The sequence below is a fragment of the Clupea harengus genome, unplaced genomic scaffold, assembly GCF_900700415.2.
Source record: "Clupea harengus unplaced genomic scaffold, Ch_v2.0.2, whole genome shotgun sequence".
In the NCBI taxonomy this organism is placed as follows: Eukaryota; Metazoa; Chordata; class Actinopteri; order Clupeiformes; family Clupeidae; genus Clupea; species Clupea harengus.
In genome coordinates, this window is record NW_024879722.1 from 27,494 (window position 1) to 40,000 (window position 12,507).

The 12,507-nt window shown below is 46.2% G+C and overlaps 1 pseudogene; it reads left to right on the plus strand.

The window, feature by feature from the left end:
- The first annotated feature begins 2,241 nt into the window (after positions 1-2,241).
- The window catches only part of LOC122129992, a 51,464-nt pseudogene continuing 41,198 nt past the window's right edge, over positions 2,242-12,507 (plus strand).

Sequence of the window (12,507 nt, forward strand, 5' to 3'; positions counted from 1 at the left end):
CCTCATCTGTAGCACCATTAGACCAGGCCAGGGTACCCCAGACCACAACCACACACGCACACACACGCACGCACACACACACACGCACGCACGCACGCACGCACGCACGCACGCACGCACACACACACACACACACACACACACACACACACACACACCATTAGAGCAGGCCAGGGTACCCCAGACCACAACCACCTGCCCTCATCTGCAGCACCATTAGACCAGGCCAGGGTACCCCAGACCACAGCATTCCCACCAGAGAGAAGGGGTGTCTCACGGAGAGGAAGACAGCGAGATGGAGAGAGTGAGAGATGACGAGAGAGATAAAAGGAGACTTTTGACCTTTGAAAAGCAAACTTTAATTAACCATGTAGAAAGTCAGATAAAATGGTGGCACTGTAGTCTGTAGCAAACTACCCCTAGCCAGAGAAGATGTTGCAGAGGAGAGATAGAGAGCGATGGAGAGATAAAGAGAGACTTTAATTAACCATGTAAAACTCAGATAAAGGGGTTATTAAAAGAAAAAAAAATTCTATTTTTAAAAGCCTGTCACATCATTAAGTTATAATAACCATGTTAAACCGTAATGCACTACACCCTTGAGCAGACAGAGAACATCAACATCTTGTCCATCAGGTTTGTGTTTGTGTGTTTTTTAGATAAAGCTTTGAATTTGAGAGAAAGAGTCACAGCAAGAAAAGATCATGAGAAACTAAAAACAAGGGGTGACATGAGAGAGAGAGGGGGACAGAGGGAGGAGAGAGATATGGAGAGATAATGAGAGAGATATATAGAGATAATGAAAGAGAGTGAGACAGAGAGGGAGAGATACTGAAAGAGATAGAGAGGGAGATGGAGAGATGATGAGAGAGACAGTGAGAGGTAGATGGAGAGATTTTAAAAGAGATAGGGAGTGAGAGAGAGATGAAGAGATTTTGAAAGAGATAGGGAGGGAGAAATGATTAAGGAGATAAAGATGGAGAGATAATGAGAGAGAGAGAGAAGAGAGGAGAGGTGAGGGTGTGGACCAGAGAATGAGTGAACGGCAGGACATGTCCACTGCCCTCTCTCTAACCACTTTTTCCCTCTGTGTTGAGTGACAGCGTGAGTGAGTCCCTGAACGTGTCAGACTGGAGAGCGTGCTGTTCGTACTCCTTCACTGACTCTGGCCAACCCCCTCCCTCCAGTCTTGACCTCTGAACCCAAGCTTTGGACCTGAGACACAGTCCGTAACACTTACTCTCTCCAAGATGCTGCTGCTGTTTCAGAGTGAGAGATGGGGGAGGTGAAGAAATTAGCCTGATGTATGCAAAATCACAATCACAGACAAGAGCGCGCGCACACACACACATACACACATGCACTCAACAACAGAGGATTAAAATGAGATTAGTTCAGGGAGGTGAAACTGTCTGTGCAGTTCCTAATCTCAAGAAAGAGATATTTCCATGATCTGACGGTGAAGACTACTAACTAATTCAGTTTGTAAACAAATAAACAAATACCCCCTTGTGTACCATAAATACTTCTCTCTGTCTCATTGGTTTGTTCCTACCTAATTCTTGGCTTAGGATATGCAACAGCTCGAGCTCGTCCTCGTCCGCATGCCTGAGAAGTGAAGTCATGGCCTTTGCCCCAGTCTGACCCGCTTCGAGATCAGCCTAGCCTTGTGCTTGAAATATTGCTTCCCACCATGACAGTACACCGTTCCGTGAGAAAGGGAGAACGGCCTTTTGTTGTTCTAAATGTAAGGCCGTGAATGAAGGGACATGGCTCAGCGGCACGATCAATAAATAAGCGTGTCTTATTACAGCGCGGTAACGCTATAGCACTGACGTTCAATTGTTAAAAGGGCTTCAACGGCGGGGTTGTGTGGGATTTGCAATACTCTCCGACTGCCCGAATTTCAGTGGTTTAGGGGTGTGTGCTGGGGGTGGGGGTTCTCTGAGGAACAGATGGGTACTCATCTCGTGCCGCATAGGGACAGATGTTAAAAGACTGAGTTCGTGTGTGTGTGAGAGTGAGAGAGAGTGTGTGTCTCTGTGTGTGTGTGTGTGTGTGTGTGTGTGTGTGTGTGAGAGAGAGAGAGAGAGAGAGAGAGAGAGAGAGCATGCCTGTGAGTGTTTAGACGTGGAAAGTCTGAGAGATATTCTGCACATATGTGCGTCTCTCAAATGCATAGCCTATGAAGCAGTTCCCTTCGAGGCAAACACGTTGATAAAAAAATGATTATGGCCCATCTGCACTCCTTGTAGTTTACCATTATCATCCTAAGGGGTTCGGGTATAAAAAAAACACACACAGAAGATGTGACTCACAAGTTACAAGACTGACAGCACATGGCATCATTGCTTCAGGACCATGGACAGAGCCTTTGTCTTTTTGTTGCAGACTGTTCCTGGAAGCGCCTTGTAATATCAGGTTTAACGATGTAGACTAGGCTTAAAATTTAAAAAATTAAAAAGAGATAAAAATAAAACATATGACCCGAACTTGAAGTAAATATCCTACTTTCAATACAAATTAAACTAATTGTAGAGAAACAAAGACGTCGAGGACTGAAGAAGTCTTCATAGAACGCAAAAAAACAGGCATACAACGCGTGATCTCCGTGTCTCTATTTTTCCTCTCTCTCTCTCTCCTTTGCTTGTACACACACACACACACACACACACCGTGTTTGTGGCCACAACCATTTCTCTCCTGCCTCTACATCGAACATCGCGCGAGGTGTCACGCTATAGTTGTAGCAGAGTGCGCGAGCTGAGTCTTTGCTGGGGTTAACGCCAGTCTTCCCCCCTGGCAGTTCGCGGCACACTCCGTCAGTCTTCCATTCTCTCTAACGGCAGAGCATTGCTTGCGCCGAAACCGCGGAGGTCACGAGCTGTCTTATTTTGTCATGCTCCGCGAATTGCACCCTCTAAGCGCACCAATTCGCTGCCAGATTCTCGACGGTGGAGGAGGCTACCAAAACCGCACGATGTGCCCTCGTCAAACGGAAGAAGTTAAAATAGTGGCGGCGTATTGAAACAAAAGTGTACAGTCGAGCAAAGGGAGAAAAAAAGCAAGAGTGGATCTGCAAAGATGATCTGTGACGGACGGACTGAGAGGCGTTAAGTGTGAGCGGTCCAACTTCACCTGCTTGGTTCTGAGTTCGGTTCGCATCCGGACCACCTTCTGTAACCATGCCGGTGCGAAGGGGACACGTTGCGCCACAGAACACCTTCCTTGGAACCATCATCCGAAAATTCGAGGGGCTAAGTAAGTCTCTTGTGAGGGCAACTGTGTCTCTCCAGTAGATACAAGATGTCTTTAGTGTAAACTTGTTGACAGATTTTTGTAATCACTTTGCAGTCTGAAACAAAATCCGAACTGAAAAAAAAACCACTATTGCGTTCATTGAGTTATGCCTTTCCCTTTTCCATGAAAAAACGTGGAGCACGCTTTTCAACAAAGCACGTATGACGTGCTGTGTCACAACGATGACAAATATGGAGCATGATTTAATCAGAAACGTTTATAGTGGTAGGCTATATACAGTGAATGTGAGGATGCTTATATAAAAATGTAATATTTTTGTTGTTGTTGCGGTTCCTCCTTAACCTAGTAGAGAGAACCTTAACAGTCATGTAGTTAAGACTGGAGAAATAATGTACCTGCTCCCCCGTGTAAGCGTCACAAAGTCTGTATGACTTATTAAGTTGATTTCGGATTCGTTTCCTTTTTGATGGTTGCGCTACGTCATGAGTTGCACATATTCGTAGAACTTCCAAGTAACATTTCATACCTCATAGTTAAATCGAGTCTCTGTATAGTTTAAATTTAGTCTATTTTGAATTTTGAATAGGCTAATTCATTTTAAATCGCCCCCTTGTGCGTGTAGAGGTCATTCCGATATTCTCTGTCACCGTCCAATGAATGTTTTGACAATTAACATACTCGACAGACAAACGGCAGCACACAGTCAGTCCGAGACTATTTTACTTTTTTGATGGGATTTCTTGACGTTTACTTATTACTTCATGTTCATTTTACTCTGTTTCTGTGTAACATCCCTCTAGAAAGTATAACCTCCAGATTTGCTGCTGTGACACGCACACTGTGCTTCACGTGTGTTCTTGCCTTGTATGTGCTTGACTTTTGCATGACTCAGATCTCACCATCTTTCTCTCTCTTTCTTTTTCTCTCTCTCTTCACACGCAGACAAGAAGTTCGTTATAGCCAACGCACGGGTTCAAAACTGCGCTATCATCTACTGCAATGATTTGTTTTGCGAGATGACAGGCTTCTCGCGGCCGGACGTGATGCAGAAGGCCTGCACCTGTGACTTCCTCTACGGGGAGCTCACCAAACGCCACGCTATCGCGCAGGTGGCACAGGCCCTGCTGGGTTCTGAGGAACGCAAGGTTGAGATCACCTACTACCGCAAGGATGGTGAGTCATACAGGCCTATGCATGTGTGTGTGTGTGTGTGTGTGTGTGTGTGTGAGTTTAGCCTGGACAAGACGAAGATGCTCATCAGATCTGTCCAACCAGGTGGAAGTGTACTTGCACACACTTTCACACACACACACACACACACACACACACACACACACACACACTGGCCGGTAGTGGGACTGTATTTAGCACTGCAGCAATGTTGTGAAGGGCAGCTGGTATTATTATTCTTTATCCGGTGCAGGGTGACTAGAGATGTGTCATTGACCTGCAGGAGAGATGCTCCATGGCATGACTGTCACTGCGGTGACGAACACACACGCTCACCACAGTGCTGGGTCTGAGGGCAGAGGAGTGACTGAGTGGCCTGGCCCTTGCTACAGATCAGTGCAGTGTCACAGGCAGATGGACACAGGATCCGTGGGCAACATGAAACACAAGACAGTGTGACACACACACACGAGAAACAAATACACACAAACACACACACGATCTCTCTCTCGCACACGTAAACACACATTCATGTATACATACAGAGAGACGAAGTGACAAGTGCACACACTCATACCCCCCGCACACACACACACACACACACACACACACACACACACACGCATGAACACCAAAACACACACCCTCACACATACACACACAATCATGCATGCACACAGACACACACACACAATATACACACACACACACACTCACACATACACACACACCCATGCATGCACCCAGACACACACACACAATATACACGCACACACTCACCCATACACACACACTCATGAATGCACACACTCACACACACAAATCATCTCCCCCTGCCCAGCCGTTTGGACTAATCCTTTTATTTTGTCACTGGGGTAGCCGAGTGCTATGGCCACAGACTCCACTGTACTGTGTGTGTGTGTGTGTGTGTGTGTGTGTGTGTGTGTGTATGTGTGTGTGTGTCTGTTTGTGTGTGTGTGTGTGTGTGTGTGTGTGTGTGTGTGTGTACTCGGGAGGCATAGTACATGCCCAGCATTTGTATTTAGCTTTTCTATGGTTATTGTTGTTGTTGTTTTTGGGAATGTGCAAGGAAAACAGACATACATCCCACTCAGCTGAGTGTGCCTGAGGCAGTGTCTGTGAGAGTCCCAAAGCGTTTCTCAGTCGTAAGAGTGACAGATCCGTCAGTGTCCTGCCCTGAGCCACCGTCAGAGACAGAGAGAGACAGAGAGACTATTATCCTTGAGTTGAATGAGAGACCGTGGACCGGGGCTGGATGGACGTCTTGTCTCCAATTTGTCAGACATATGTTGACGGGGCTCATCAAGAGAGAGAAATAGAGAGACGGGGAAGAGAGAGAGAGAAAGAAAGAGAGAGATAGAGAGAGAGAAAAAGAGAGTCGAGGGAAGAGAGAGAAAAAAAGAGGAAATCCCACATTCCAGAATGGAAGGCAGAGAGTGTCCCTAAATGGAGACAAATGAGGTTGCCACGGCGATATGACAGCGTTTATTGTCATGGGTGAGCTGCAGCGCTGTGTGTCGGAGTGAAAGTTTAAACAGCCAGTATCAGGTAGCAGCTTCTACATGTCTCGTGCCCAAAGGGGCAGAGTGGCTGTGTGTGTGTGTGTGTGTGTGTGTGTGTGTGTGTGTGTGTGTGTGTGTGTACTGAGGAGTGGGAGTGCAGTGACCTCTAACAGTGATATTTGTGAGAGGGGAGAGATGAACCAAAGGACAGGCTATCTTACATAAGAGAGAAACAGAGAGATAGAGGGAGATAGAGGGAGAAAGAGGGAGGAAGAGAGAGATAGAGGGAGAAAGAGAGAGATAGAGGGAGAAAGAGAGTAATCTAGGCTCGGAGAGAGGTAGAGTAGCCCGAGGCTTTAATAAGGTCTAAAGCAGACCAGGGATCGCGCCAGCACAAGTCAACTCTCTCTCTCTCTTTCTCTCTCTCATCCCCTTCTTTCTCTCAATCCCTCTCGCTCTCTGTCAATTCAGTTCAATTCATTTCAAGTCAAGAGGCTTTGTTGGCATGACTGTAGCATATTTAATATTGCCAAAACATAAGGAATCTCATAGACATGGAGTCTCATAGATTTCTCTCTTTCTCTCATCCTTTGATCACGGTCAGTATTAACCACACACAGCCTCCCACCTGCCCTCTCTACCTCCCTCCCTCCCTCCCTCCATCTCTCTCTCTCCCGCTCCCTCTCTACCTCCCTCCCTCCCTCCATCTCTCTCTCTCTCTCACCCTCCCTCTCGTTCTCCCTCTCCTCCCCTGGAGAGAAGGCTGATCCCCTTCAATTAAAGCCAAGGCATCCGAGCATGCCACCTGACTCTCAGAGCTGTCGCCCAGATGGAGAAGAGGCCAAGGGTGATGGGGAGGGTGAGGGAGATGCGTGTCACAGGACACACACACACACACACACACACACACACAAAACACAAACACACACACACAAACACACACACACACACACACACACACAAAACACACAAACACACACACAAACACACACACACACACACACACACACACACACACACAGAATGGTCACTTCATCAGATGCAGGTACAGTGTGTTTCTGGATACACATAGAATTCCTGCCTTGGCTTTCTTTCATTCTTTCATTCTTCTTTCTTTCATTCTCTCTCTCTCTCTCTCTCTCTCTCTCTCTCTCTCTGTTTCTCTCCTTCTGTTTTGTCACCTTGTCCTCATTACCCTGCTGCTGACTAGTGTGGATGCTCGATGTCCTCCTCCACTGTTGATTCGTTTTCTAGGTAGAAGGGTGTGTATTTGTGTGTGTGTGTGTGTGCGCGCATATGCATATGTACGTGTCCATGTCTTTGTCTGTGTGTGTGTGTGTGTGCACGCATGTGCATATGTGCGTCTTCATGTCTTTGTGGTGTGTGTGTGTGTCTGTGTGCACGCATGTGCATATGTGTGTGTCATGACTTTGTGTGTTTGTGTGTATGTGTACACTGGATGTTTGACCTGACATTACCCCACCTGGTGTTTGCCTACAGCAGTCCGAGGCGTCTTGCACAGCGCTTTGTTTGGAAGGCGGAGGGCAGGAGAGATAGAGTGTGCGCGCTCGCGCGTGTGTGTGTGTGTGTGTGTGTGTGTGTGTGTTTGGAAGGTGGAGGAGAGGAGAGATAGAGCGGGGGAAAAAGATCAATGTGTGAATGAGGGAATATGGACAGGAGTGACAGGGGAAGGTGTGCAAATAGCAAATGTGAGAGAGACTCATGCTGGTACAAGGCTATGAATCTGATCAGAAACAGAACCTGCAAATGACATCAGCAGATAGATTGATGGAGAAAGAGAGAGAGAGAATGAGAGAGAAAGAGAGATGGATTGAGGGCGAGTGGGACTACTAAGATAGTGAGTGTCTGTTTTTGATTCATGCCAATAATTGCCAGGCTAAAAGAGAGAGAGAGAGGGAGAGGATGAGAGAGACAGAGAGAGAGAGCAGAAAGAGAGGGATAGAGAGAGAAAAGAAGAGGAGAGGAAGTAGGACCACTTAACAACGCTTAGTTGGGGGGCACTTCAAATACTCAGAGCTGCAACATAGCCAGGCAATAAACTGTGCTCAAATACTGACCTCACACACACACACACATACACACACACACACACACACACACACACACACACACACACACACACACAAAGACACACCAGCCATAACGGCAAACACTGTAGGTTCATTTGACCGCCTGTTTTCTCCTCACTTGCAGGATTCAATTGGCCACAAAAACAACTGCCCATCAGTCTCTGTCTGGCCAAGACTAATGAGGATACATGTACTGTCATGTCTCATGGATTTTCCTATCGTGTGTGTGTGAGTGTGTGTGTGTGTGTGTGTGTGTGTGTGTGTGTGTGTGTGTGTGTGTGTGTGTGTGTGTGTGTGAGTGTTTGTGTGTGTGTATGTGAGAAAGAGCGAGAGAGAGAGCATATGTGCACACATATAATGTATTTAGGAGATCAATAAAAGGAATATCTTGATAAATCAGCTCCCTGAAAAGCCATCAGTAACACAGTTAGAATGGAAAACGTCTGTTTGCTTTTAAGACTGAGGCATTAGGAATTAGGCTAATTTATATTTAAGAGACACTTCCTCAAGGCTAAACAGGAGATTATAGCTGTTTGTCTCAGTTTGCTGTGTGTGTCTTTTGATCATGGATCTGCAATTGATTTGTTCCCAGGAGACACATTTGGATTCTGTAACAGAAATCCCAAAGTAATTCTTACTTCAAGTCTACTGCGTGGAATTCGGTTCTTCTCCCTTATGTCCCCGTGTTGAACTGTAAACAGGCAACAACAAGCTCAAAAACAAACATATCCCGGACTCACGTCCTTGTTTGCAGTCATTTGCTGAATATTTCATGGTGCCTGTATCAGACGCCACTTGAGACGCAGTGAGGTGTAATTGCAGAGGAGAGGAGACGAGAGGAGAGGAGAGCGCTCTCTCTCTCTCTCTCTCTTTCTCTCTCTCTCTCTCTCTCTCTCTCTCTCTCAAATTCAAATTTAAATTCAAAAGAAGCTTTATTGGCATGACCATAACGTTGTAGAGTATTGCCAAAGCATTTGGGTTGGATATATAAAAGTGATTACATAAACAATACATATATAAGTGATTACATAAACAATACATATATCTTTACACAGGGTACATCAGAAGGGGAAAGGGAGAAGTGGGAACAATAATACAAATACATAATAATTATCAGGGGATTAACAACAACTCTCTCTGTCTCTCTCTCTCTCTCTCTCTCTCTCTCTCTCACTCCAATCTGAGTCTGGCTCCATGGCTCTCGGCTCCAGCTCAGTTAGCGTTCAGGGCTAGCACACACCGTACAGTAACCCTCACCCCAGGGGCTTTGGAAATTGGAGAGGAAAAACCTTGAAAAATAACCCAAAGTGGTACACAAAGAAGATGTCTGCAGTGAATGAGAGACAGAGTGAGAGAGAGAGAGAGAGAGAGAGAGAGAGAGAGAGACAGAGTGGAGAGGAGAGAGAGAGAGAGACAGAGTGGAGAGGGAGAGAGAGAGAGACAGAGTGGAGAGGGAGAGAGACAGAGTGGAGAGGAGAGAGAGAGAGAGAGAGACAGAGACAGAGTGGAGAGGGAGAGAGAGAGAGAGACAGAGAGAGAGAGAGAGAGAGAAAGACAGAGTGGAGAGGAGAGAGAGAGAGAGTGGAGAGGAGAGAGAGAGAGAGACAGAGTGGAGAGGAGAGAGAGAGAGAGACAGAGTGGAGAGGGAGAGAGAGAGAGAGACAGAGACAGAGTGGAGAGGGAGAGAGAGAGAGAGACAGAGAGAGAGAGAGAGAGAGAGAGAGAGAAAGAGAGAGGGGAGAGGGAGAGAGACAGAGAGGGGAGGGGAGAGAGAGAGAGAGAGAGAGAGAGACAGAGAGAGAGTGGAGAGGGAGAGAGAGAGAGAGAGAGAGAGAGAGAGAGAGAGAGAGAGAGAGAAAGAGAGTGGAGAGGAGAGAGAGAGAGAGTGGAGAGGAGAGAGAGAGAGAGACAGAGTGGAGAGGAGAGAGAGAGAGAATGTATGAGAATGAGAAAGTATGGTGCTGCAAATTGGCACCATACTTAATCCAAATAAAAAATTATAAACAAAGAATTCTATTAACAAAGTACAGGCTCAGCGACCATAGTCTTGCAGTAGAAAAGGGGCGACACAGACAATGCTGGGTGGCTCCCGAAGGGAGACTATGCGTCCACTGCAATATTAACGCTGTCGAAAATGAGCCTCATTTTCTGACGGAATGTACAAAATACCACAATATAAGAAGTGCATATTACAAACAATTTGAATACATCCACCCAGGTTTCATAAACCTAACGAACCAACAAAAACTACCCATTCCTCCTGGGGGAAATAGAGACCTGTAACATTTTAGCCTCCGAATATGTGCAGTCCTGCCACATCCTCCGAGAGCAGGCCATACCACCAATAAACATAGGCCTGAACTCATAGTGTTTTTTTTAAAAATTTTTTTTTGTATCTATTCTTATCTGTCTATGTTTTTTCTTTACGTAATTATTATAATTGTAATGTTTTTTATTTTTTATTTTATGTATTTTTATTTTTTTTTTTTTTTATTTAATTAACTTATCTGTTCCTGTATTACCATTGTTGTTATTATTGTTGTTATTATTATTGTTCTTATTGTTTAAGTGCTTTGGCAACAGTGTACCATACATTCATGCCAATAAAGCCATTGAAATTGAAATTGAGAGACAGAGTGGAGAGGGAGAGAGAGAGAGACAGAGTGGAGAGGGAGAGAGAGAGAGACAGAGTGGAGAGGAGAGAGAGAGAGAGACAGAGTGGAGAGGAGAGAGAGAGAGACAGAGTGGAGAGGGAGAGAGAGAGAGAGACAGAGTGGAGAGGAGAGAGAGAGAGAGTGGAGAGGAGAGAGAGAGAGACAGAGAGGAGAGAGAGAGAATGAGAGTTAAAAAAGAAAGGGATGGAGGAAACTGATCCACTGCGGGGAGTTGGAAAGAGTCAGAGAGCTGGAAAAGTTGTAGCTGCCTGATTGGTAATGAGGCAGTGTGACTCATACTATATCTCAGTGTCATTTTCTATTCATTATTAAAGTTTGTGTGTGTGTGTGTGTGTGTGTGTGTGTGTGTGAGAGAGAGAGAGAGAGAGAGAGAGAGAGAGAGAGAGAACGAGACATTGTGTGTGTGACTTCTTCTTTTTTTCTTCGTCTTTTTAACTCGTCCATCTTTCCACTCGTCTCCTGTGTCCACCCGTCTTTCCATCCAGCCACCCACCGTTCACTCCTCCAGCTGAAGCACTCTTTTAAACTTCTCGTCCTTCCTCTTTACCCCCCCCTTATCAAACCATGGAAGCTGTTTTGATGAGAATAGAGGTTTAGCTAATGCAGCTGTAGACGATTACAGCTCATCAATTTACCTCAGGGAGACTGTTTAGATAAGGAAGCCGTGTGGGGATGCCATAGCGCACCCTACTTAGCATTTAAATTACAGACGCGCTAGCCGACGTGCTTAGCATCTACAGTCGTAGTAATACAGTCTACATCCATTCCCAAGGACCGGGATCTCTGTTTCTCCCTCCTAGGCCAGGTCACCTCTGGGGAAGGGCAAGCCATTTCATTCCAGCCTCGGCGAAATTACCCTGTTAAGAGGCGATGGATCTGCCGTCACATCTCTTTTCCTTGCTGTGGCCGCAAAGTGGCTCACCCCGAAGATCTCTCTCTCTCTTTCTCTCTCTCTCTCTCTTTCTCTCTTTATCCCTCTCTCTCGCTCTCTTTTTCTCTCTTTCTTTATCTCTCTCTCTTTCTCTCTCTTTCTCTCTCACTCTCTCTCTCTCTTTCTCTTTCTCTCTTTGTCTCTCTTTCTCTCTCTCTCTCTCTCTCTTTCTCTCTCACTCTCTCTCTCTCTCTCTCTTTTTCTTTCTCTCTTTATCTCTCTCTCTCTCTCTCTTTCTCTCTCTCTTTCTCTCTCTTTCTCTCTCACTCTCTCTCTCTCTCTCTCCACTCAGTGCTTTGGTGGGAAAGCCCACTGAGAGCTTTCAGTGAGGACTAAAGCGAAATCCGTCTCCCTGAGAATTCCCACGCGGGTCTTAAGAGCTCAACGTCCTAACCACCAACCCCCCTCCCCTCCCCCGCTCCACCCTGCCCTGCCATCCCAGATCCACGGCCTCACCTCGCCCCTTAATCAGAGGCGACGGCGCAGGCCACTCGGTGACACCGGGCCCGGGTGCTTCCCCTTCGGTATCCCAGAAGCACCAGTGAGGAGAGGTTTCTGGAACGTGTGCGCCATTAATGATTTATGAGTTTCAGGCATGAAGACTTCAGCGTCCCCTCCCCCCTCGCTCTTACTGTGTGACCCCCCGGGCGCCCTGTCAGGCAGCAGGGTATTCACAGTGACAGACCACCAGGACACGCTGCCTAGGAAATGGGGGTGTTATGAGTAAACCAGTTACCAGGGGAAGAAGTTATCTAAATAAGCTGTTATTTTTCTTTTATTTCTTTTTCTCCTGCTTTCTTGTATTTTTCTTTATTCCTTTTTCTTTATATCCTTTGTTTTGGTATATTTGTTTTTTT